General features: G+C 46.4%; 15 non-coding genes across 15 annotated transcripts; all 15 read right to left on the bottom strand.

Annotated features, from left to right (window-relative positions):
* Positions 1-192: 192 nt before the first annotated feature.
* On the bottom strand, positions 193-383 carry LOC142282294 (U2 spliceosomal RNA). Its single transcript, XR_012744226.1, has one exon. It is a non-coding gene; the product is annotated as a U2 spliceosomal RNA (small nuclear RNA).
* Positions 384-1770: 1387 nt separating this feature from the next.
* Positions 1771-1962, bottom strand: LOC142282295 (U2 spliceosomal RNA). Its single transcript, XR_012744227.1, has one exon. It is a non-coding gene; the product is annotated as a U2 spliceosomal RNA (small nuclear RNA).
* Positions 1963-3349: 1387 nt separating this feature from the next.
* Positions 3350-3540, bottom strand: LOC142282293 (U2 spliceosomal RNA). Its single transcript, XR_012744225.1, has one exon. It is a non-coding gene; the product is annotated as a U2 spliceosomal RNA (small nuclear RNA).
* Positions 3541-4927: 1387 nt separating this feature from the next.
* LOC142282292 (U2 spliceosomal RNA) lies at positions 4928-5118 on the bottom strand. Its single transcript, XR_012744224.1, has one exon. It is a non-coding gene; the product is annotated as a U2 spliceosomal RNA (small nuclear RNA).
* A 1387-nt stretch (positions 5119-6505) lies between these two features.
* Positions 6506-6696, bottom strand: LOC142282291 (U2 spliceosomal RNA). Its single transcript, XR_012744223.1, has one exon. It is a non-coding gene; the product is annotated as a U2 spliceosomal RNA (small nuclear RNA).
* A 1387-nt stretch (positions 6697-8083) lies between these two features.
* On the bottom strand, positions 8084-8274 carry LOC142282289 (U2 spliceosomal RNA). Its single transcript, XR_012744222.1, has one exon. It is a non-coding gene; the product is annotated as a U2 spliceosomal RNA (small nuclear RNA).
* A 1387-nt stretch (positions 8275-9661) lies between these two features.
* On the bottom strand, positions 9662-9852 carry LOC142282288 (U2 spliceosomal RNA). Its single transcript, XR_012744220.1, has one exon. It is a non-coding gene; the product is annotated as a U2 spliceosomal RNA (small nuclear RNA).
* A 1387-nt stretch (positions 9853-11239) lies between these two features.
* On the bottom strand, positions 11240-11430 carry LOC142282287 (U2 spliceosomal RNA). The gene has a single exon (XR_012744219.1). It is a non-coding gene; the product is annotated as a U2 spliceosomal RNA (small nuclear RNA).
* Positions 11431-12817: 1387 nt separating this feature from the next.
* On the bottom strand, positions 12818-13008 carry LOC142282286 (U2 spliceosomal RNA). Its single transcript, XR_012744218.1, has one exon. It is a non-coding gene; the product is annotated as a U2 spliceosomal RNA (small nuclear RNA).
* Positions 13009-14395: 1387 nt separating this feature from the next.
* Positions 14396-14586, bottom strand: LOC142282285 (U2 spliceosomal RNA). Its single transcript, XR_012744217.1, has one exon. It is a non-coding gene; the product is annotated as a U2 spliceosomal RNA (small nuclear RNA).
* A 1387-nt stretch (positions 14587-15973) lies between these two features.
* Positions 15974-16164, bottom strand: LOC142282300 (U2 spliceosomal RNA). The gene has a single exon (XR_012744231.1). It is a non-coding gene; the product is annotated as a U2 spliceosomal RNA (small nuclear RNA).
* Positions 16165-17551: 1387 nt separating this feature from the next.
* On the bottom strand, positions 17552-17742 carry LOC142282299 (U2 spliceosomal RNA). Its single transcript, XR_012744230.1, has one exon. It is a non-coding gene; the product is annotated as a U2 spliceosomal RNA (small nuclear RNA).
* A 1387-nt stretch (positions 17743-19129) lies between these two features.
* On the bottom strand, positions 19130-19320 carry LOC142282298 (U2 spliceosomal RNA). The gene has a single exon (XR_012744229.1). It is a non-coding gene; the product is annotated as a U2 spliceosomal RNA (small nuclear RNA).
* Positions 19321-20707: 1387 nt separating this feature from the next.
* Positions 20708-20898, bottom strand: LOC142282297 (U2 spliceosomal RNA). The gene has a single exon (XR_012744228.1). It is a non-coding gene; the product is annotated as a U2 spliceosomal RNA (small nuclear RNA).
* Positions 20899-22285: 1387 nt separating this feature from the next.
* Positions 22286-22476, bottom strand: LOC142282283 (U2 spliceosomal RNA). The gene has a single exon (XR_012744216.1). It is a non-coding gene; the product is annotated as a U2 spliceosomal RNA (small nuclear RNA).
* Between the last annotated feature and the right edge of the window lie 486 nt (positions 22477-22962).

Raw genomic sequence — 22962 nt, 5'->3', positions numbered from 1 at the left:
TGGTGATGAGTTTGCTATTTGGATGAATAAAGAAAGTCAAAAGTGTGAAAGATAAAAAACAAAAGGAGGAAGTGTGAAAAGTGAATGGGCCAAATTGAGGTGCATATGAAGACGTATGCTTTCTTCCAATTCATTAAATCGGGCTAATATGAATCAGGTGAATTGAGTTCTGCTTTTGGAAACTGGGTTAAGAAGGGGTGCACCGTTCCTGGAGGTACTGCAATACCAGGTCAATGCGTGGAGTGGACAGAGCAAGCTCTTTTTCCATCTCCCTGTTCTAAAAATCCATTTAATATATGGTCCCCAGATAGGGGACGTATCAGATATTAAACTGATAAGAACAGATACTACACTTGATCTTAGCCAAAAGGCCGAGAAGCGATAACCAGAATTGGTTTGGGCCTCGAGTGGCACCCTGGCCTATGCCGGACACATCTTAGGGAGAGAGAGCGAGAGGGAGACAAACCCACGCCTACACAAGACATTTTGTCACCCAAGCCAACCCTTGAAAAGGCTGCTTTGCAGAGCCAAAACAAGAAGAATGGTGCGTTTTGCAGCCGCCGCCCACTGCAATGAATCTGAATAACTCCTCCTTTAGGGCGCAAGCAACTCCCCTCCCCCTTGCAGTCTTTCCAATTCACGATACAAAAAGACGGACAGGACAGGTTGCCTGACTTTCCGTCACTGCCACCCTTTGCCATCCTTACCCGTAGAAAGCCCTTTCATCATCCCCAAACCCTAATCTTTTCCCTTTCCTTCCCAGCCCCCAAACCCTGCCCTCTGTACCTTTCTCACCACCCGCTTCCCTTCTCCTGTCATCCCCCTACCACCCGGGAAAAAAAGAGATTGCCCCCTCCTTCCACTAGCCCACCCTCCCACCCAAAGAACAACTTCTTCTGCGCAGCTTGTTTTCTAGGCAGCAGCGCTATTGTGATGTCATCGGGGGGCATTGTGACAAGCCGCCAGTGTTCCGTCTCTTCATGTTGTGCACAGTTCAAACGGAAAATACATCAACAGGCAGACTACAGAAAAGCTTACTATCAAAGGTTAGAGGGGGGCTTTCTCAGAGGGCTTTTTACAGTTTTTCTATTCCCAATTAGCCGTTTAAGTGTACTTATTGAAAGTAGTAATTCTTTCATAGGCCGCCCTTTCTTAGTATTTGACGTTCCTTATATTGCGGTATGAGGCTTCGCAGTAGGTTGCAAACATTCATCACCCATGACTGTCCCCAATTGAGCTCAGAAGCTCAATGTCTATCATGACCTCTCTTTTAGAATGTCCAAGAGCAAGCAAACTATTCCTCCAGGAGAGGGCGCCAACAGACTACTAAAGAGATCATCATTACTCAAAGAAAACCCCAAAAACCAATGCATGATAGGAATAAACAGGTAACTTTCTTTGGAGTGGAAGCGGAGAGATCGCACCAGATGCCAATTCTAGATGTTATCACACCTGTGGTCACTGCAGCAGCAGGTGAATCCACTTTGTCCAAAAGGGATCTATTCCATTCAATTGCAAATGATCTAGATAAGACAGAGAACTGCAGCACGGGGACATAGCCGAGTTGGTCAGGTTGAGTGGTGATGAGTTTGCTATTTGGATGAATAAAGAAAGTCAAAAGTGTGAAAGATAAAAAACAAAAGGAGGAAGTGTGAAAAGTGAATGGGCCAAATTGAGGTGCATATGAAGACGTATGCTTTCTTCCAATTCATTAAATCGGGCTAATATGAATCAGGTGAATTGAGTTCTGCTTTTGGAAACTGGGTTAAGAAGGGGTGCACCGTTCCTGGAGGTACTGCAATACCAGGTCAATGCGTGGAGTGGACAGAGCAAGCTCTTTTTCCATCTCCCTGTTCTAAAAATCCATTTAATATATGGTCCCCAGATAGGGGACGTATCAGATATTAAACTGATAAGAACAGATACTACACTTGATCTTTAGCCAAAAGGCCGAGAAGCGATAACCAGAATTGGTTTGGGCCTCGAGTGGCACCCTGGCCTATGCCGGACACATCTTAGGGAGAGAGAGCGAGAGGGAGACAAACCCACGCCTACACAAGACATTTTGTCACCCAAGCCAACCCTTGAAAAGGCTGCTTTGCAGAGCCAAAACAAGAAGAATGGTGCGTTTTGCAGCCGCCGCCCACTGCAATGAATCTGAATAACTCCTCCTTTAGGGCGCAAGCAACTCCCCTCCCCCTTGCAGTCTTTCCAATTCACGATACAAAAAGACGGACAGGACAGGTTGCCTGACTTTCCGTCACTGCCACCCTTTGCCATCCTTACCCGTAGAAAGCCCTTTCATCATCCCCAAACCCTAATCTTTTCCCTTTCCTTCCCAGCCCCCAAACCCTGCCCTCTGTACCTTTCTCACCACCCGCTTCCCTTCTCCTGTCATCCCCCTACCACCCGGGAAAAAAAGAGATTGCCCCCTCCTTCCACTAGCCCACCCTCCCACCCAAAGAACAACTTCTTCTGCGCAGCTTGTTTTCTAGGCAGCAGCGCTATTGTGATGTCATCGGGGGGCATTGTGACAAGCCGCCAGTGTTCCGTCTCTTCATGTTGTGCACAGTTCAAACGGAAAATACATCAACAGGCAGACTACAGAAAAGCTTACTATCAAAGGTTAGAGGGGGGCTTTCTCAGAGGGCTTTTTACAGTTTTTCTATTCCCAATTAGCCGTTTAAGTGTACTTATTGAAAGTAGTAATTCTTTCATAGGCCGCCCTTTCTTAGTATTTGACGTTCCTTATATTGCGGTATGAGGCTTCGCAGTAGGTTGCAAACATTCATCACCCATGACTGTCCCCAATTGAGCTCAGAAGCTCAATGTCTATCATGACCTCTCTTTTAGAATGTCCAAGAGCAAGCAAACTATTCCTCCAGGAGAGGGCGCCAACAGACTACTAAAGAGATCATCATTACTCAAAGAAAACCCCAAAAACCAATGCATGATAGGAATAAACAGGTAACTTTCTTTGGAGTGGAAGCGGAGAGATCGCACCAGATGCCAATTCTAGATGTTATCACACCTGTGGTCACTGCAGCAGCAGGTGAATCCACTTTGTCCAAAAGGGATCTATTCCATTCAATTGCAAATGATCTAGATAAGACAGAGAACTGCAGCACGGGGACATAGCCGAGTTGGTCAGGTTGAGTGGTGATGAGTTTGCTATTTGGATGAATAAAGAAAGTCAAAAGTGTGAAAGATAAAAAACAAAAGGAGGAAGTGTGAAAAGTGAATGGGCCAAATTGAGGTGCATATGAAGACGTATGCTTTCTTCCAATTCATTAAATCGGGCTAATATGAATCAGGTGAATTGAGTTCTGCTTTTGGAAACTGGGTTAAGAAGGGGTGCACCGTTCCTGGAGGTACTGCAATACCAGGTCAATGCGTGGAGTGGACAGAGCAAGCTCTTTTTCCATCTCCCTGTTCTAAAAATCCATTTAATATATGGTCCCCAGATAGGGGACGTATCAGATATTAAACTGATAAGAACAGATACTACACTTGATCTTAGCCAAAAGGCCGAGAAGCGATAACCAGAATTGGTTTGGGCCTCGAGTGGCACCCTGGCCTATGCCGGACACATCTTAGGGAGAGAGAGCGAGAGGGAGACAAACCCACGCCTACACAAGACATTTTGTCACCCAAGCCAACCCTTGAAAAGGCTGCTTTGCAGAGCCAAAACAAGAAGAATGGTGCGTTTTGCAGCCGCCGCCCACTGCAATGAATCTGAATAACTCCTCCTTTAGGGCGCAAGCAACTCCCCTCCCCCTTGCAGTCTTTCCAATTCACGATACAAAAAGACGGACAGGACAGGTTGCCTGACTTTCCGTCACTGCCACCCTTTGCCATCCTTACCCGTAGAAAGCCCTTTCATCATCCCCAAACCCTAATCTTTTCCCTTTCCTTCCCAGCCCCCAAACCCTGCCCTCTGTACCTTTCTCACCACCCGCTTCCCTTCTCCTGTCATCCCCCTACCACCCGGGAAAAAAAGAGATTGCCCCCTCCTTCCACTAGCCCACCCTCCCACCCAAAGAACAACTTCTTCTGCGCAGCTTGTTTTCTAGGCAGCAGCGCTATTGTGATGTCATCGGGGGGCATTGTGACAAGCCGCCAGTGTTCCGTCTCTTCATGTTGTGCACAGTTCAAACGGAAAATACATCAACAGGCAGACTACAGAAAAGCTTACTATCAAAGGTTAGAGGGGGGCTTTCTCAGAGGGCTTTTTACAGTTTTTCTATTCCCAATTAGCCGTTTAAGTGTACTTATTGAAAGTAGTAATTCTTTCATAGGCCGCCCTTTCTTAGTATTTGACGTTCCTTATATTGCGGTATGAGGCTTCGCAGTAGGTTGCAAACATTCATCACCCATGACTGTCCCCAATTGAGCTCAGAAGCTCAATGTCTATCATGACCTCTCTTTTAGAATGTCCAAGAGCAAGCAAACTATTCCTCCAGGAGAGGGCGCCAACAGACTACTAAAGAGATCATCATTACTCAAAGAAAACCCCAAAAACCAATGCATGATAGGAATAAACAGGTAACTTTCTTTGGAGTGGAAGCGGAGAGATCGCACCAGATGCCAATTCTAGATGTTATCACACCTGTGGTCACTGCAGCAGCAGGTGAATCCACTTTGTCCAAAAGGGATCTATTCCATTCAATTGCAAATGATCTAGATAAGACAGAGAACTGCAGCACGGGGACATAGCCGAGTTGGTCAGGTTGAGTGGTGATGAGTTTGCTATTTGGATGAATAAAGAAAGTCAAAAGTGTGAAAGATAAAAAACAAAAGGAGGAAGTGTGAAAAGTGAATGGGCCAAATTGAGGTGCATATGAAGACGTATGCTTTCTTCCAATTCATTAAATCGGGCTAATATGAATCAGGTGAATTGAGTTCTGCTTTTGGAAACTGGGTTAAGAAGGGGTGCACCGTTCCTGGAGGTACTGCAATACCAGGTCAATGCGTGGAGTGGACAGAGCAAGCTCTTTTTCCATCTCCCTGTTCTAAAAATCCATTTAATATATGGTCCCCAGATAGGGGACGTATCAGATATTAAACTGATAAGAACAGATACTACACTTGATCTTAGCCAAAAGGCCGAGAAGCGATAACCAGAATTGGTTTGGGCCTCGAGTGGCACCCTGGCCTATGCCGGACACATCTTAGGGAGAGAGAGCGAGAGGGAGACAAACCCACGCCTACACAAGACATTTTGTCACCCAAGCCAACCCTTGAAAAGGCTGCTTTGCAGAGCCAAAACAAGAAGAATGGTGCGTTTTGCAGCCGCCGCCCACTGCAATGAATCTGAATAACTCCTCCTTTAGGGCGCAAGCAACTCCCCTCCCCCTTGCAGTCTTTCCAATTCACGATACAAAAAGACGGACAGGACAGGTTGCCTGACTTTCCGTCACTGCCACCCTTTGCCATCCTTACCCGTAGAAAGCCCTTTCATCATCCCCAAACCCTAATCTTTTCCCTTTCCTTCCCAGCCCCCAAACCCTGCCCTCTGTACCTTTCTCACCACCCGCTTCCCTTCTCCTGTCATCCCCCTACCACCCGGGAAAAAAAGAGATTGCCCCCTCCTTCCACTAGCCCACCCTCCCACCCAAAGAACAACTTCTTCTGCGCAGCTTGTTTTCTAGGCAGCAGCGCTATTGTGATGTCATCGGGGGGCATTGTGACAAGCCGCCAGTGTTCCGTCTCTTCATGTTGTGCACAGTTCAAACGGAAAATACATCAACAGGCAGACTACAGAAAAGCTTACTATCAAAGGTTAGAGGGGGGCTTTCTCAGAGGGCTTTTTACAGTTTTTCTATTCCCAATTAGCCGTTTAAGTGTACTTATTGAAAGTAGTAATTCTTTCATAGGCCGCCCTTTCTTAGTATTTGACGTTCCTTATATTGCGGTATGAGGCTTCGCAGTAGGTTGCAAACATTCATCACCCATGACTGTCCCCAATTGAGCTCAGAAGCTCAATGTCTATCATGACCTCTCTTTTAGAATGTCCAAGAGCAAGCAAACTATTCCTCCAGGAGAGGGCGCCAACAGACTACTAAAGAGATCATCATTACTCAAAGAAAACCCCAAAAACCAATGCATGATAGGAATAAACAGGTAACTTTCTTTGGAGTGGAAGCGGAGAGATCGCACCAGATGCCAATTCTAGATGTTATCACACCTGTGGTCACTGCAGCAGCAGGTGAATCCACTTTGTCCAAAAGGGATCTATTCCATTCAATTGCAAATGATCTAGATAAGACAGAGAACTGCAGCACGGGGACATAGCCGAGTTGGTCAGGTTGAGTGGTGATGAGTTTGCTATTTGGATGAATAAAGAAAGTCAAAAGTGTGAAAGATAAAAAACAAAAGGAGGAAGTGTGAAAAGTGAATGGGCCAAATTGAGGTGCATATGAAGACGTATGCTTTCTTCCAATTCATTAAATCGGGCTAATATGAATCAGGTGAATTGAGTTCTGCTTTTGGAAACTGGGTTAAGAAGGGGTGCACCGTTCCTGGAGGTACTGCAATACCAGGTCAATGCGTGGAGTGGACAGAGCAAGCTCTTTTTCCATCTCCCTGTTCTAAAAATCCATTTAATATATGGTCCCCAGATAGGGGACGTATCAGATATTAAACTGATAAGAACAGATACTACACTTGATCTTAGCCAAAAGGCCGAGAAGCGATAACCAGAATTGGTTTGGGCCTCGAGTGGCACCCTGGCCTATGCCGGACACATCTTAGGGAGAGAGAGCGAGAGGGAGACAAACCCACGCCTACACAAGACATTTTGTCACCCAAGCCAACCCTTGAAAAGGCTGCTTTGCAGAGCCAAAACAAGAAGAATGGTGCGTTTTGCAGCCGCCGCCCACTGCAATGAATCTGAATAACTCCTCCTTTAGGGCGCAAGCAACTCCCCTCCCCCTTGCAGTCTTTCCAATTCACGATACAAAAAGACGGACAGGACAGGTTGCCTGACTTTCCGTCACTGCCACCCTTTGCCATCCTTACCCGTAGAAAGCCCTTTCATCATCCCCAAACCCTAATCTTTTCCCTTTCCTTCCCAGCCCCCAAACCCTGCCCTCTGTACCTTTCTCACCACCCGCTTCCCTTCTCCTGTCATCCCCCTACCACCCGGGAAAAAAAGAGATTGCCCCCTCCTTCCACTAGCCCACCCTCCCACCCAAAGAACAACTTCTTCTGCGCAGCTTGTTTTCTAGGCAGCAGCGCTATTGTGATGTCATCGGGGGGCATTGTGACAAGCCGCCAGTGTTCCGTCTCTTCATGTTGTGCACAGTTCAAACGGAAAATACATCAACAGGCAGACTACAGAAAAGCTTACTATCAAAGGTTAGAGGGGGGCTTTCTCAGAGGGCTTTTTACAGTTTTTCTATTCCCAATTAGCCGTTTAAGTGTACTTATTGAAAGTAGTAATTCTTTCATAGGCCGCCCTTTCTTAGTATTTGACGTTCCTTATATTGCGGTATGAGGCTTCGCAGTAGGTTGCAAACATTCATCACCCATGACTGTCCCCAATTGAGCTCAGAAGCTCAATGTCTATCATGACCTCTCTTTTAGAATGTCCAAGAGCAAGCAAACTATTCCTCCAGGAGAGGGCGCCAACAGACTACTAAAGAGATCATCATTACTCAAAGAAAACCCCAAAAACCAATGCATGATAGGAATAAACAGGTAACTTTCTTTGGAGTGGAAGCGGAGAGATCGCACCAGATGCCAATTCTAGATGTTATCACACCTGTGGTCACTGCAGCAGCAGGTGAATCCACTTTGTCCAAAAGGGATCTATTCCATTCAATTGCAAATGATCTAGATAAGACAGAGAACTGCAGCACGGGGACATAGCCGAGTTGGTCAGGTTGAGTGGTGATGAGTTTGCTATTTGGATGAATAAAGAAAGTCAAAAGTGTGAAAGATAAAAAACAAAAGGAGGAAGTGTGAAAAGTGAATGGGCCAAATTGAGGTGCATATGAAGACGTATGCTTTCTTCCAATTCATTAAATCGGGCTAATATGAATCAGGTGAATTGAGTTCTGCTTTTGGAAACTGGGTTAAGAAGGGGTGCACCGTTCCTGGAGGTACTGCAATACCAGGTCAATGCGTGGAGTGGACAGAGCAAGCTCTTTTTCCATCTCCCTGTTCTAAAAATCCATTTAATATATGGTCCCCAGATAGGGGACGTATCAGATATTAAACTGATAAGAACAGATACTACACTTGATCTTAGCCAAAAGGCCGAGAAGCGATAACCAGAATTGGTTTGGGCCTCGAGTGGCACCCTGGCCTATGCCGGACACATCTTAGGGAGAGAGAGCGAGAGGGAGACAAACCCACGCCTACACAAGACATTTTGTCACCCAAGCCAACCCTTGAAAAGGCTGCTTTGCAGAGCCAAAACAAGAAGAATGGTGCGTTTTGCAGCCGCCGCCCACTGCAATGAATCTGAATAACTCCTCCTTTAGGGCGCAAGCAACTCCCCTCCCCCTTGCAGTCTTTCCAATTCACGATACAAAAAGACGGACAGGACAGGTTGCCTGACTTTCCGTCACTGCCACCCTTTGCCATCCTTACCCGTAGAAAGCCCTTTCATCATCCCCAAACCCTAATCTTTTCCCTTTCCTTCCCAGCCCCCAAACCCTGCCCTCTGTACCTTTCTCACCACCCGCTTCCCTTCTCCTGTCATCCCCCTACCACCCGGGAAAAAAAGAGATTGCCCCCTCCTTCCACTAGCCCACCCTCCCACCCAAAGAACAACTTCTTCTGCGCAGCTTGTTTTCTAGGCAGCAGCGCTATTGTGATGTCATCGGGGGGCATTGTGACAAGCCGCCAGTGTTCCGTCTCTTCATGTTGTGCACAGTTCAAACGGAAAATACATCAACAGGCAGACTACAGAAAAGCTTACTATCAAAGGTTAGAGGGGGGCTTTCTCAGAGGGCTTTTTACAGTTTTTCTATTCCCAATTAGCCGTTTAAGTGTACTTATTGAAAGTAGTAATTCTTTCATAGGCCGCCCTTTCTTAGTATTTGACGTTCCTTATATTGCGGTATGAGGCTTCGCAGTAGGTTGCAAACATTCATCACCCATGACTGTCCCCAATTGAGCTCAGAAGCTCAATGTCTATCATGACCTCTCTTTTAGAATGTCCAAGAGCAAGCAAACTATTCCTCCAGGAGAGGGCGCCAACAGACTACTAAAGAGATCATCATTACTCAAAGAAAACCCCAAAAACCAATGCATGATAGGAATAAACAGGTAACTTTCTTTGGAGTGGAAGCGGAGAGATCGCACCAGATGCCAATTCTAGATGTTATCACACCTGTGGTCACTGCAGCAGCAGGTGAATCCACTTTGTCCAAAAGGGATCTATTCCATTCAATTGCAAATGATCTAGATAAGACAGAGAACTGCAGCACGGGGACATAGCCGAGTTGGTCAGGTTGAGTGGTGATGAGTTTGCTATTTGGATGAATAAAGAAAGTCAAAAGTGTGAAAGATAAAAAACAAAAGGAGGAAGTGTGAAAAGTGAATGGGCCAAATTGAGGTGCATATGAAGACGTATGCTTTCTTCCAATTCATTAAATCGGGCTAATATGAATCAGGTGAATTGAGTTCTGCTTTTGGAAACTGGGTTAAGAAGGGGTGCACCGTTCCTGGAGGTACTGCAATACCAGGTCAATGCGTGGAGTGGACAGAGCAAGCTCTTTTTCCATCTCCCTGTTCTAAAAATCCATTTAATATATGGTCCCCAGATAGGGGACGTATCAGATATTAAACTGATAAGAACAGATACTACACTTGATCTTAGCCAAAAGGCCGAGAAGCGATAACCAGAATTGGTTTGGGCCTCGAGTGGCACCCTGGCCTATGCCGGACACATCTTAGGGAGAGAGAGCGAGAGGGAGACAAACCCACGCCTACACAAGACATTTTGTCACCCAAGCCAACCCTTGAAAAGGCTGCTTTGCAGAGCCAAAACAAGAAGAATGGTGCGTTTTGCAGCCGCCGCCCACTGCAATGAATCTGAATAACTCCTCCTTTAGGGCGCAAGCAACTCCCCTCCCCCTTGCAGTCTTTCCAATTCACGATACAAAAAGACGGACAGGACAGGTTGCCTGACTTTCCGTCACTGCCACCCTTTGCCATCCTTACCCGTAGAAAGCCCTTTCATCATCCCCAAACCCTAATCTTTTCCCTTTCCTTCCCAGCCCCCAAACCCTGCCCTCTGTACCTTTCTCACCACCCGCTTCCCTTCTCCTGTCATCCCCCTACCACCCGGGAAAAAAAGAGATTGCCCCCTCCTTCCACTAGCCCACCCTCCCACCCAAAGAACAACTTCTTCTGCGCAGCTTGTTTTCTAGGCAGCAGCGCTATTGTGATGTCATCGGGGGGCATTGTGACAAGCCGCCAGTGTTCCGTCTCTTCATGTTGTGCACAGTTCAAACGGAAAATACATCAACAGGCAGACTACAGAAAAGCTTACTATCAAAGGTTAGAGGGGGGCTTTCTCAGAGGGCTTTTTACAGTTTTTCTATTCCCAATTAGCCGTTTAAGTGTACTTATTGAAAGTAGTAATTCTTTCATAGGCCGCCCTTTCTTAGTATTTGACGTTCCTTATATTGCGGTATGAGGCTTCGCAGTAGGTTGCAAACATTCATCACCCATGACTGTCCCCAATTGAGCTCAGAAGCTCAATGTCTATCATGACCTCTCTTTTAGAATGTCCAAGAGCAAGCAAACTATTCCTCCAGGAGAGGGCGCCAACAGACTACTAAAGAGATCATCATTACTCAAAGAAAACCCCAAAAACCAATGCATGATAGGAATAAACAGGTAACTTTCTTTGGAGTGGAAGCGGAGAGATCGCACCAGATGCCAATTCTAGATGTTATCACACCTGTGGTCACTGCAGCAGCAGGTGAATCCACTTTGTCCAAAAGGGATCTATTCCATTCAATTGCAAATGATCTAGATAAGACAGAGAACTGCAGCACGGGGACATAGCCGAGTTGGTCAGGTTGAGTGGTGATGAGTTTGCTATTTGGATGAATAAAGAAAGTCAAAAGTGTGAAAGATAAAAAACAAAAGGAGGAAGTGTGAAAAGTGAATGGGCCAAATTGAGGTGCATATGAAGACGTATGCTTTCTTCCAATTCATTAAATCGGGCTAATATGAATCAGGTGAATTGAGTTCTGCTTTTGGAAACTGGGTTAAGAAGGGGTGCACCGTTCCTGGAGGTACTGCAATACCAGGTCAATGCGTGGAGTGGACAGAGCAAGCTCTTTTTCCATCTCCCTGTTCTAAAAATCCATTTAATATATGGTCCCCAGATAGGGGACGTATCAGATATTAAACTGATAAGAACAGATACTACACTTGATCTTAGCCAAAAGGCCGAGAAGCGATAACCAGAATTGGTTTGGGCCTCGAGTGGCACCCTGGCCTATGCCGGACACATCTTAGGGAGAGAGAGCGAGAGGGAGACAAACCCACGCCTACACAAGACATTTTGTCACCCAAGCCAACCCTTGAAAAGGCTGCTTTGCAGAGCCAAAACAAGAAGAATGGTGCGTTTTGCAGCCGCCGCCCACTGCAATGAATCTGAATAACTCCTCCTTTAGGGCGCAAGCAACTCCCCTCCCCCTTGCAGTCTTTCCAATTCACGATACAAAAAGACGGACAGGACAGGTTGCCTGACTTTCCGTCACTGCCACCCTTTGCCATCCTTACCCGTAGAAAGCCCTTTCATCATCCCCAAACCCTAATCTTTTCCCTTTCCTTCCCAGCCCCCAAACCCTGCCCTCTGTACCTTTCTCACCACCCGCTTCCCTTCTCCTGTCATCCCCCTACCACCCGGGAAAAAAAGAGATTGCCCCCTCCTTCCACTAGCCCACCCTCCCACCCAAAGAACAACTTCTTCTGCGCAGCTTGTTTTCTAGGCAGCAGCGCTATTGTGATGTCATCGGGGGGCATTGTGACAAGCCGCCAGTGTTCCGTCTCTTCATGTTGTGCACAGTTCAAACGGAAAATACATCAACAGGCAGACTACAGAAAAGCTTACTATCAAAGGTTAGAGGGGGGCTTTCTCAGAGGGCTTTTTACAGTTTTTCTATTCCCAATTAGCCGTTTAAGTGTACTTATTGAAAGTAGTAATTCTTTCATAGGCCGCCCTTTCTTAGTATTTGACGTTCCTTATATTGCGGTATGAGGCTTCGCAGTAGGTTGCAAACATTCATCACCCATGACTGTCCCCAATTGAGCTCAGAAGCTCAATGTCTATCATGACCTCTCTTTTAGAATGTCCAAGAGCAAGCAAACTATTCCTCCAGGAGAGGGCGCCAACAGACTACTAAAGAGATCATCATTACTCAAAGAAAACCCCAAAAACCAATGCATGATAGGAATAAACAGGTAACTTTCTTTGGAGTGGAAGCGGAGAGATCGCACCAGATGCCAATTCTAGATGTTATCACACCTGTGGTCACTGCAGCAGCAGGTGAATCCACTTTGTCCAAAAGGGATCTATTCCATTCAATTGCAAATGATCTAGATAAGACAGAGAACTGCAGCACGGGGACATAGCCGAGTTGGTCAGGTTGAGTGGTGATGAGTTTGCTATTTGGATGAATAAAGAAAGTCAAAAGTGTGAAAGATAAAAAACAAAAGGAGGAAGTGTGAAAAGTGAATGGGCCAAATTGAGGTGCATATGAAGACGTATGCTTTCTTCCAATTCATTAAATCGGGCTAATATGAATCAGGTGAATTGAGTTCTGCTTTTGGAAACTGGGTTAAGAAGGGGTGCACCGTTCCTGGAGGTACTGCAATACCAGGTCAATGCGTGGAGTGGACAGAGCAAGCTCTTTTTCCATCTCCCTGTTCTAAAAATCCATTTAATATATGGTCCCCAGATAGGGGACGTATCAGATATTAAACTGATAAGAACAGATACTACACTTGATCTTAGCCAAAAGGCCGAGAAGCGATAACCAGAATTGGTTTGGGCCTCGAGTGGCACCCTGGCCTATGCCGGACACATCTTAGGGAGAGAGAGCGAGAGGGAGACAAACCCACGCCTACACAAGACATTTTGTCACCCAAGCCAACCCTTGAAAAGGCTGCTTTGCAGAGCCAAAACAAGAAGAATGGTGCGTTTTGCAGCCGCCGCCCACTGCAATGAATCTGAATAACTCCTCCTTTAGGGCGCAAGCAACTCCCCTCCCCCTTGCAGTCTTTCCAATTCACGATACAAAAAGACGGACAGGACAGGTTGCCTGACTTTCCGTCACTGCCACCCTTTGCCATCCTTACCCGTAGAAAGCCCTTTCATCATCCCCAAACCCTAATCTTTTCCCTTTCCTTCCCAGCCCCCAAACCCTGCCCTCTGTACCTTTCTCACCACCCGCTTCCCTTCTCCTGTCATCCCCCTACCACCCGGGAAAAAAAGAGATTGCCCCCTCCTTCCACTAGCCCACCCTCCCACCCAAAGAACAACTTCTTCTGCGCAGCTTGTTTTCTAGGCAGCAGCGCTATTGTGATGTCATCGGGGGGCATTGTGACAAGCCGCCAGTGTTCCGTCTCTTCATGTTGTGCACAGTTCAAACGGAAAATACATCAACAGGCAGACTACAGAAAAGCTTACTATCAAAGGTTAGAGGGGGGCTTTCTCAGAGGGCTTTTTACAGTTTTTCTATTCCCAATTAGCCGTTTAAGTGTACTTATTGAAAGTAGTAATTCTTTCATAGGCCGCCCTTTCTTAGTATTTGACGTTCCTTATATTGCGGTATGAGGCTTCGCAGTAGGTTGCAAACATTCATCACCCATGACTGTCCCCAATTGAGCTCAGAAGCTCAATGTCTATCATGACCTCTCTTTTAGAATGTCCAAGAGCAAGCAAACTATTCCTCCAGGAGAGGGCGCCAACAGACTACTAAAGAGATCATCATTACTCAAAGAAAACCCCAAAAACCAATGCATGATAGGAATAAACAGGTAACTTTCTTTGGAGTGGAAGCGGAGAGATCGCACCAGATGCCAATTCTAGATGTTATCACACCTGTGGTCACTGCAGCAGCAGGTGAATCCACTTTGTCCAAAAGGGATCTATTCCATTCAATTGCAAATGATCTAGATAAGACAGAGAACTGCAGCACGGGGACATAGCCGAGTTGGTCAGGTTGAGTGGTGATGAGTTTGCTATTTGGATGAATAAAGAAAGTCAAAAGTGTGAAAGATAAAAAACAAAAGGAGGAAGTGTGAAAAGTGAATGGGCCAAATTGAGGTGCATATGAAGACGTATGCTTTCTTCCAATTCATTAAATCGGGCTAATATGAATCAGGTGAATTGAGTTCTGCTTTTGGAAACTGGGTTAAGAAGGGGTGCACCGTTCCTGGAGGTACTGCAATACCAGGTCAATGCGTGGAGTGGACAGAGCAAGCTCTTTTTCCATCTCCCTGTTCTAAAAATCCATTTAATATATGGTCCCCAGATAGGGGACGTATCAGATATTAAACTGATAAGAACAGATACTACACTTGATCTTAGCCAAAAGGCCGAGAAGCGATAACCAGAATTGGTTTGGGCCTCGAGTGGCACCCTGGCCTATGCCGGACACATCTTAGGGAGAGAGAGCGAGAGGGAGACAAACCCACGCCTACACAAGACATTTTGTCACCCAAGCCAACCCTTGAAAAGGCTGCTTTGCAGAGCCAAAACAAGAAGAATGGTGCGTTTTGCAGCCGCCGCCCACTGCAATGAATCTGAATAACTCCTCCTTTAGGGCGCAAGCAACTCCCCTCCCCCTTGCAGTCTTTCCAATTCACGATACAAAAAGACGGACAGGACAGGTTGCCTGACTTTCCGTCACTGCCACCCTTTGCCATCCTTACCCGTAGAAAGCCCTTTCATCATCCCCAAACCCTAATCTTTTCCCTTTCCTTCCCAGCCCCCAAACCCTGCCCTCTGTACCTTTCTCACCACCCGCTTCCCTTCTCCTGTCATCCCCCTACCACCCGGGAAAAAAAGAGATTGCCCCCTCCTTCCACTAGCCCACCCTCCCACCCAAAGAACAACTTCTTCTGCGCAGCTTGTTTTCTAGGCAGCAGCGCTATTGTGATGTCATCGGGGGGCATTGTGACAAGCCGCCAGTGTTCCGTCTCTTCATGTTGTGCACAGTTCAAACGGAAAATACATCAACAGGCAGACTACAGAAAAGCTTACTATCAAAGGTTAGAGGGGGGCTTTCTCAGAGGGCTTTTTACAGTTTTTCTATTCCCAATTAGCCGTTTAAGTGTACTTATTGAAAGTAGTAATTCTTTCATAGGCCGCCCTTTCTTAGTATTTGACGTTCCTTATATTGCGGTATGAGGCTTCGCAGTAGGTTGCAAACATTCATCACCCATGACTGTCCCCAATTGAGCTCAGAAGCTCAATGTCTATCATGACCTCTCTTTTAGAATGTCCAAGAGCAAGCAAACTATTCCTCCAGGAGAGGGCGCCAACAGACTACTAAAGAGATCATCATTACTCAAAGAAAACCCCAAAAACCAATGCATGATAGGAATAAACAGGTAACTTTCTTTGGAGTGGAAGCGGAGAGATCGCACCAGATGCCAATTCTAGATGTTATCACACCTGTGGTCACTGCAGCAGCAGGTGAAACCACTTTGTCCAAAAGGGATCTATTCCATTCAATTGCAAATGATCTAGATAAGACAGAGAACTGCAGCACGGGGACATAGCCGAGTTGGTCAGGTTGAGTGGTGATGAGTTTGCTATTTGGATGAATAAAGAAAGTCAAAAGTGTGAAAGATAAAAAACAAAAGGAGGAAGTGTGAAAAGTGAATGGGCCAAATTGAGGTGCATATGAAGACGTATGCTTTCTTCCAATTCATTAAATCGGGCTAATATGAATCAGGTGAATTGAGTTCTGCTTTTGGAAACTGGGTTAAGAAGGGGTGCACCGTTCCTGGAGGTACTGCAATACCAGGTCAATGCGTGGAGTGGACAGAGCAAGCTCTTTTTCCATCTCCCTGTTCTAAAAATCCATTTAATATATGGTCCCCAGATAGGGGACGTATCAGATATTAAACTGATAAGAACAGATACTACACTTGATCTTAGCCAAAAGGCCGAGAAGCGATAACCAGAATTGGTTTGGGCCTCGAGTGGCACCCTGGCCTATGCCGGACACATCTTAGGGAGAGAGAGCGAGAGGGAGACAAACCCACGCCTACACAAGACATTTTGTCACCCAAGCCAACCCTTGAAAAGGCTGCTTTGCAGAGCCAAAACAAGAAGAATGGTGCGTTTTGCAGCCGCCGCCCACTGCAATGAATCTGAATAACTCCTCCTTTAGGGCGCAAGCAACTCCCCTCCCCCTTGCAGTCTTTCCAATTCACGATACAAAAAGACGGACAGGACAGGTTGCCTGACTTTCCGTCACTGCCACCCTTTGCCATCCTTACCCGTAGAAAGCCCTTTCATCATCCCCAAACCCTAATCTTTTCCCTTTCCTTCCCAGCCCCCAAACCCTGCCCTCTGTACCTTTCTCACCACCCGCTTCCCTTCTCCTGTCATCCCCCTACCACCCGGGAAAAAAAGAGATTGCCCCCTCCTTCCACTAGCCCACCCTCCCACCCAAAGAACAACTTCTTCTGCGCAGCTTGTTTTCTAGGCAGCAGCGCTATTGTGATGTCATCGGGGGGCATTGTGACAAGCCGCCAGTGTTCCGTCTCTTCATGTTGTGCACAGTTCAAACGGAAAATACATCAACAGGCAGACTACAGAAAAGCTTACTATCAAAGGTTAGAGGGGGGCTTTCTCAGAGGGCTTTTTACAGTTTTTCTATTCCCAATTAGCCGTTTAAGTGTACTTATTGAAAGTAGTAATTCTTTCATAGGCCGCCCTTTCTTAGTATTTGACGTTCCTTATATTGCGGTATGAGGCTTCGCAGTAGGTTGCAAACATTCATCACCCATGACTGTCCCCAATTGAGCTCAGAAGCTCAATGTCTATCATGACCTCTCTTTTAGAATGTCCAAGAGCAAGCAAACTATTCCTCCAGGAGAGGGCGCCAACAGACTACTAAAGAGATCATCATTACTCAAAGAAAACCCCAAAAACCAATGCATGATAGGAATAAACAGGTAACTTTCTTTGGAGTGGAAGCGGAGAGATCGCACCAGATGCCAATTCTAGATGTTATCACACCTGTGGTCACTGCAGCAGCAGGTGAATCCACTTTGTCCAAAAGGGATCTATTCCATTCAATTGCAAATGATCTAGATAAGACAGAGAACTGCAGCACGGGGACATAGCCGAGTTGGTCAGGTTGAGTGGTGATGAGTTTGCTATTTGGATGAATAAAGAAAGTCAAAAGTGTGAAAGATAAAAAACAAAAGGAGGAAGTGTGAAAAGTGAATGGGCCAAATTGAGGTGCATATGAAGACGTATGCTTTCTTCCAATTCATTAAATCGGGCTAATATGAATCAGGTGAATTGAGTTCTGCTTTTGGAAACTGGGTTAAGAAGGGGTGCACCGTTCCTGGAGGTACTGCAATACCAGGTCAATGCGTGGAGTGGACAGAGCAAGCTCTTTTTCCATCTCCCTGTTCTAAAAATCCATTTAATATATGGTCCCCAGATAGGGGACGTATCAGATATTAAACTGATAAGAACAGATACTACACTTGATCTTAGCCAAAAGGCCGAGAAGCGATAACCAGAATTGGTTTGGGCCTCGAGTGGCACCCTGGCCTATGCCGGACACATCTTAGGGAGAGAGAGCGAGAGGGAGACAAACCCACGCCTACACAAGACATTTTGTCACCCAAGCCAACCCTTGAAAAGGCTGCTTTGCAGAGCCAAAACAAGAAGAATGGTGCGTTTTGCAGCCGCCGCCCACTGCAATGAATCTGAATAACTCCTCCTTTAGGGCGCAAGCAACTCCCCTCCCCCTTGCAGTCTTTCCAATTCACGATACAAAAAGACGGACAGGACAGGTTGCCTGACTTTCCGTCACTGCCACCCTTTGCCATCCTTACCCGTAGAAAGCCCTTTCATCATCCCCAAACCCTAATCTTTTCCCTTTCCTTCCCAGCCCCCAAACCCTGCCCTCTGTACCTTTCTCACCACCCGCTTCCCTTCTCCTGTCATCCCCCTACCACCCGGGAAAAAAAGAGATTGCCCCCTCCTTCCACTAGCCCACCCTCCCACCCAAAGAACAACTTCTTCTGCGCAGCTTGTTTTCTAGGCAGCAGCGCTATTGTGATGTCATCGGGGGGCATTGTGACAAGCCGCCAGTGTTCCGTCTCTTCATGTTGTGCACAGTTCAAACGGAAAATACATCAACAGGCAGACTACAGAAAAGCTTACTATCAAAGGTTAGAGGGGGGCTTTCTCAGAGGGCTTTTTACAGTTTTTCTATTCCCAATTAGCCGTTTAAGTGTACTTATTGAAAGTAGTAATTCTTTCATAGGCCGCCCTTTCTTAGTATTTGACGTTCCTTATATTGCGGTATGAGGCTTCGCAGTAGGTTGCAAACATTCATCACCCATGACTGTCCCCAATTGAGCTCAGAAGCTCAATGTCTATCATGACCTCTCTTTTAGAATGTCCAAGAGCAAGCAAACTATTCCTCCAGGAGAGGGCGCCAACAGACTACTAAAGAGATCATCATTACTCAAAGAAAACCCCAAAAACCAATGCATGATAGGAATAAACAGGTAACTTTCTTTGGAGTGGAAGCGGAGAGATCGCACCAGATGCCAATTCTAGATGTTATCACACCTGTGGTCACTGCAGCAGCAGGTGAATCCACTTTGTCCAAAAGGGATCTATTCCATTCAATTGCAAATGATCTAGATAAGACAGAGAACTGCAGCACGGGGACATAGCCGAGTTGGTCAGGTTGAGTGGTGATGAGTTTGCTATTTGGATGAATAAAGAAAGTCAAAAGTGTGAAAGATAAAAAACAAAAGGAGGAAGTGTGAAAAGTGAATGGGCCAAATTGAGGTGCATATGAAGACGTATGCTTTCTTCCAATTCATTAAATCGGGCTAATATGAATCAGGTGAATTGAGTTCTGCTTTTGGAAACTGGGTTAAGAAGGGGTGCACCGTTCCTGGAGGTACTGCAATACCAGGTCAATGCGTGGAGTGGACAGAGCAAGCTCTTTTTCCATCTCCCTGTTCTAAAAATCCATTTAATATATGGTCCCCAGATAGGGGACGTATCAGATATTAAACTGATAAGAACAGATACTACACTTGATCTTAGCCAAAAGGCCGAGAAGCGATAACCAGAATTGGTTTGGGCCTCGAGTGGCACCCTGGCCTATGCCGGACACATCTTAGGGAGAGAGAGCGAGAGGGAGACAAACCCACGCCTACACAAGACATTTTGTCACCCAAGCCAACCCTTGAAAAGGCTGCTTTGCAGAGCCAAAACAAGAAGAATGGTGCGTTTTGCAGCCGCCGCCCACTGCAATGAATCTGAATAACTCCTCCTTTAGGGCGCAAGCAACTCCCCTCCCCCTTGCAGTCTTTCCAATTCACGATACAAAAAGACGGACAGGACAGGTTGCCTGACTTTCCGTCACTGCCACCCTTTGCCATCCTTACCCGTAGAAAGCCCTTTCATCATCCCCAAACCCTAATCTTTTCCCTTTCCTTCCCAGCCCCCAAACCCTGCCCTCTGTACCTTTCTCACCACCCGCTTCCCTTCTCCTGTCATCCCCCTACCACCCGGGAAAAAAAGAGATTGCCCCCTCCTTCCACTAGCCCACCCTCCCACCCAAAGAACAACTTCTTCTGCGCAGCTTGTTTTCTAGGCAGCAGCGCTATTGTGATGTCATCGGGGGGCATTGTGACAAGCCGCCAGTGTTCCGTCTCTTCATGTTGTGCACAGTTCAAACGGAAAATACATCAACAGGCAGACTACAGAAAAGCTTACTATCAAAGGTTAGAGGGGGGCTTTCTCAGAGGGCTTTTTACAGTTTTTCTATTCCCAATTAGCCGTTTAAGTGTACTTATTGAAAGTAGTAATTCTTTCATAGGCCGCCCTTTCTTAGTATTTGACGTTCCTTATATTGCGGTATGAGGCTTCGCAGTAGGTTGCAAACATTCATCACCCATGACTGTCCCCAATTGAGCTCAGAAGCTCAATGTCTATCATGACCTCTCTTTTAGAATGTCCAAGAGCAAGCAAACTATTCCTCCAGGAGAGGGCGCCAACAGACTACTAAAGAGATCATCATTACTCAAAGAAAACCCCAAAAACCAATGCATGATAGGAATAAACAGGTAACTTTCTTTGGAGTGGAAGCGGAGAGATCGCACCAGATGCCAATTCTAGATGTTATCACACCTGTGGTCACTGCAGCAGCAGGTGAATCCACTTTGTCCAAAAGGGATCTATTCCATTCAATTGCAAATGATCTAGATAAGACAGAGAACTGCAGCACGGGGACATAGCCGAGTTGGTCAGGTTGAGTGGTGATGAGTTTGCTATTTGGATGAATAAAGAAAGTCAAAAGTGTGAAAGATAAAAAACAAAAGGAGGAAGTGTGAAAAGTGAATGGGCCAAATTGAGGTGCATATGAAGACGTATGCTTTCTTCCAATTCATTAAATCGGGCTAATATGAATCAGGTGAATTGAGTTCTGCTTTTGGAAACTGGGTTAAGAAGGGGTGCACCGTTCCTGGAGGTACTGCAATACCAGGTCAATGCGTGGAGTGGACAGAGCAAGCTCTTTTTCCATCTCCCTGTTCTAAAAATCCATTTAATATATGGTCCCCAGATAGGGGACGTATCAGATATTAAACTGATAAGAACAGATACTACACTTGATCTTAGCCAAAAGGCCGAGAAGCGATAACCAGAATTGGTTTGGGCCTCGAGTGGCACCCTGGCCTATGCCGGACACATCTTAGGGAGAGAGAGCGAGAGGGAGACAAACCCACGCCTACACAAGACATTTTGTCACCCAAGCCAACCCTTGAAAAGGCTGCTTTGCAGAGCCAAAACAAGAAGAATGGTGCGTTTTGCAGCCGCCGCCCACTGCAATGAATCTGAATAACTCCTCCTTTAGGGCGCAAGCAACTCCCCTCCCCCTTGCAGTCTTTCCAATTCACGATACAAAAAGACGGACAGGACAGGTTGCCTGACTTTCCGTCACTGCCACCCTTTGCCATCCTTACCCGTAGAAAGCCCTTTCATCATCCCCAAACCCTAATCTTTTCCCTTTCCTTCCCAGCCCCCAAACCCTGCCCTCTGTACCTTTCTCACCACCCGCTTCCCTTCTCCTGTCATCCCCCTACCACCCGGGAAAAAAAGAGATTGCCCCCTCCTTCCACTAGCCCACCCTCCCACCCAAAGAACAACTTCTTCTGCGCAGCTTGTTTTCTAGGCAGCAGCGCTATTGTGATGTCATCGGGGGGCATTGTGACAAGCCGCCAGTGTTCCGTCTCTTCATGTTGTGCACAGTTCAAACGGAAAATACATCAACAGGCAGACTACAGAAAAGCTTACTATCAAAGGTTAGAGGGGGGCTTTCTCAGAGGGCTTTTTACAGTTTTTCTATTCCCAATTAGCCGTTTAAGTGTACTTATTGAAAGTAGTAATTCTTTCATAGGCCGCCCTTTCTTAGTATTTGACGTTCCTTATATTGCGGTATGAGGCTTCGCAGTAGGTTGCAAACATTCATCACCCATGACTGTCCCCAATTGAGCTCAGAAGCTCAATGTCTATCATGACCTCTCTTTTAGAATGTCCAAGAGCAAGCAAACTATTCCTCCAGGAGAGGGCGCCAACAGACTACTAAAGAGATCATCATTACTCAAAGAAAACCCCAAAAACCAATGCATGATAGGAATAAACAGGTAACTTTCTTTGGAGTGGAAGCGGAGAGATCGCACCAGATGCCAATTCTAGATGTTATCACACCTGTGGTCACTGCAGCAGCAGGTGAATCCACTTTGTCCAAAAGGGATCTATTCCATTCAATTGCAAATGATCTAGATAAGACAGAGAACTGCAGCACGGGGACATAGCCGAGTTGGTCAGGTTGAGTGGTGATGAGTTTGCTATTTGGATGAATAAAGAAAGTCAAAAGTGTGAAAGATAAAAAACAAAAGGAGGAAGTGTGAAAAGTGAATGGGCCAAATTGAGGTGCATATGAAGACGTATGCTTTCTTCCAATTCATTAAATCGGGCTAATATGAATCAGGTGAATTGAGTTCTGCTTTTGGAAACTGGGTTAAGAAGGGGTGCACCGTTCCTGGAGGTACTGCAATACCAGGTCAATGCGTGGAGTGGACAGAGCAAGCTCTTTTTCCATCTCCCTGTTCTAAAAATCCATTTAATATATGGTCCCCAGATAGGGGACGTATCAGATATTAAACTGATAAGAACAGATACTACACTTGATCTTAGCCAAAAGGCCGAGAAGCGATAACCAGAATTGGTTTGGGCCTCGAGTGGCACCCTGGCCTATGCCGGACACATCTTAGGGAGAGAGAGCGAGAGGGAGACAAACCCACGCCTACACAAGACATTTTGTCACCCAAGCCAACCCTTGAAAAGGCTGCTTTGCAGAGCCAAAACAAGAAGAATGGTGCGTTTTGCAGCCGCCGCCCACTGCAATGAATCTGAATAACTCCTCCTTTAGGGCGCAAGCAACTCCCCTCCCCCTTGCAGTCTTTCCAATTCACGATACAAAAAGACGGACAGGACAGGTTGCCTGACTTTCCGTCACTGCCACCCTTTGCCATCCTTACCCGTAGAAAGCCCTTTCATCATCCCCAAACCCTAATCTTTTCCCTTTCCTTCCCAGCCCCCAAACCCTGCCCTCTGTACCTTTCTCACCACCCGCTTCCCTTCTCCTGTCATCCCCCTACCACCCGGGAAAAAAAGAGATTGCCCCCTCCTTCCACTAGCCC

The sequence above is a fragment of the Anomaloglossus baeobatrachus genome, unplaced genomic scaffold (assembly GCF_048569485.1).
Source record: "Anomaloglossus baeobatrachus isolate aAnoBae1 unplaced genomic scaffold, aAnoBae1.hap1 Scaffold_5038, whole genome shotgun sequence".
Lineage (NCBI taxonomy): Eukaryota > Metazoa > Chordata > Amphibia > Anura > Aromobatidae > Anomaloglossus > Anomaloglossus baeobatrachus.
This window is presented reverse-complemented; position numbering and strand designations above follow the sequence as displayed.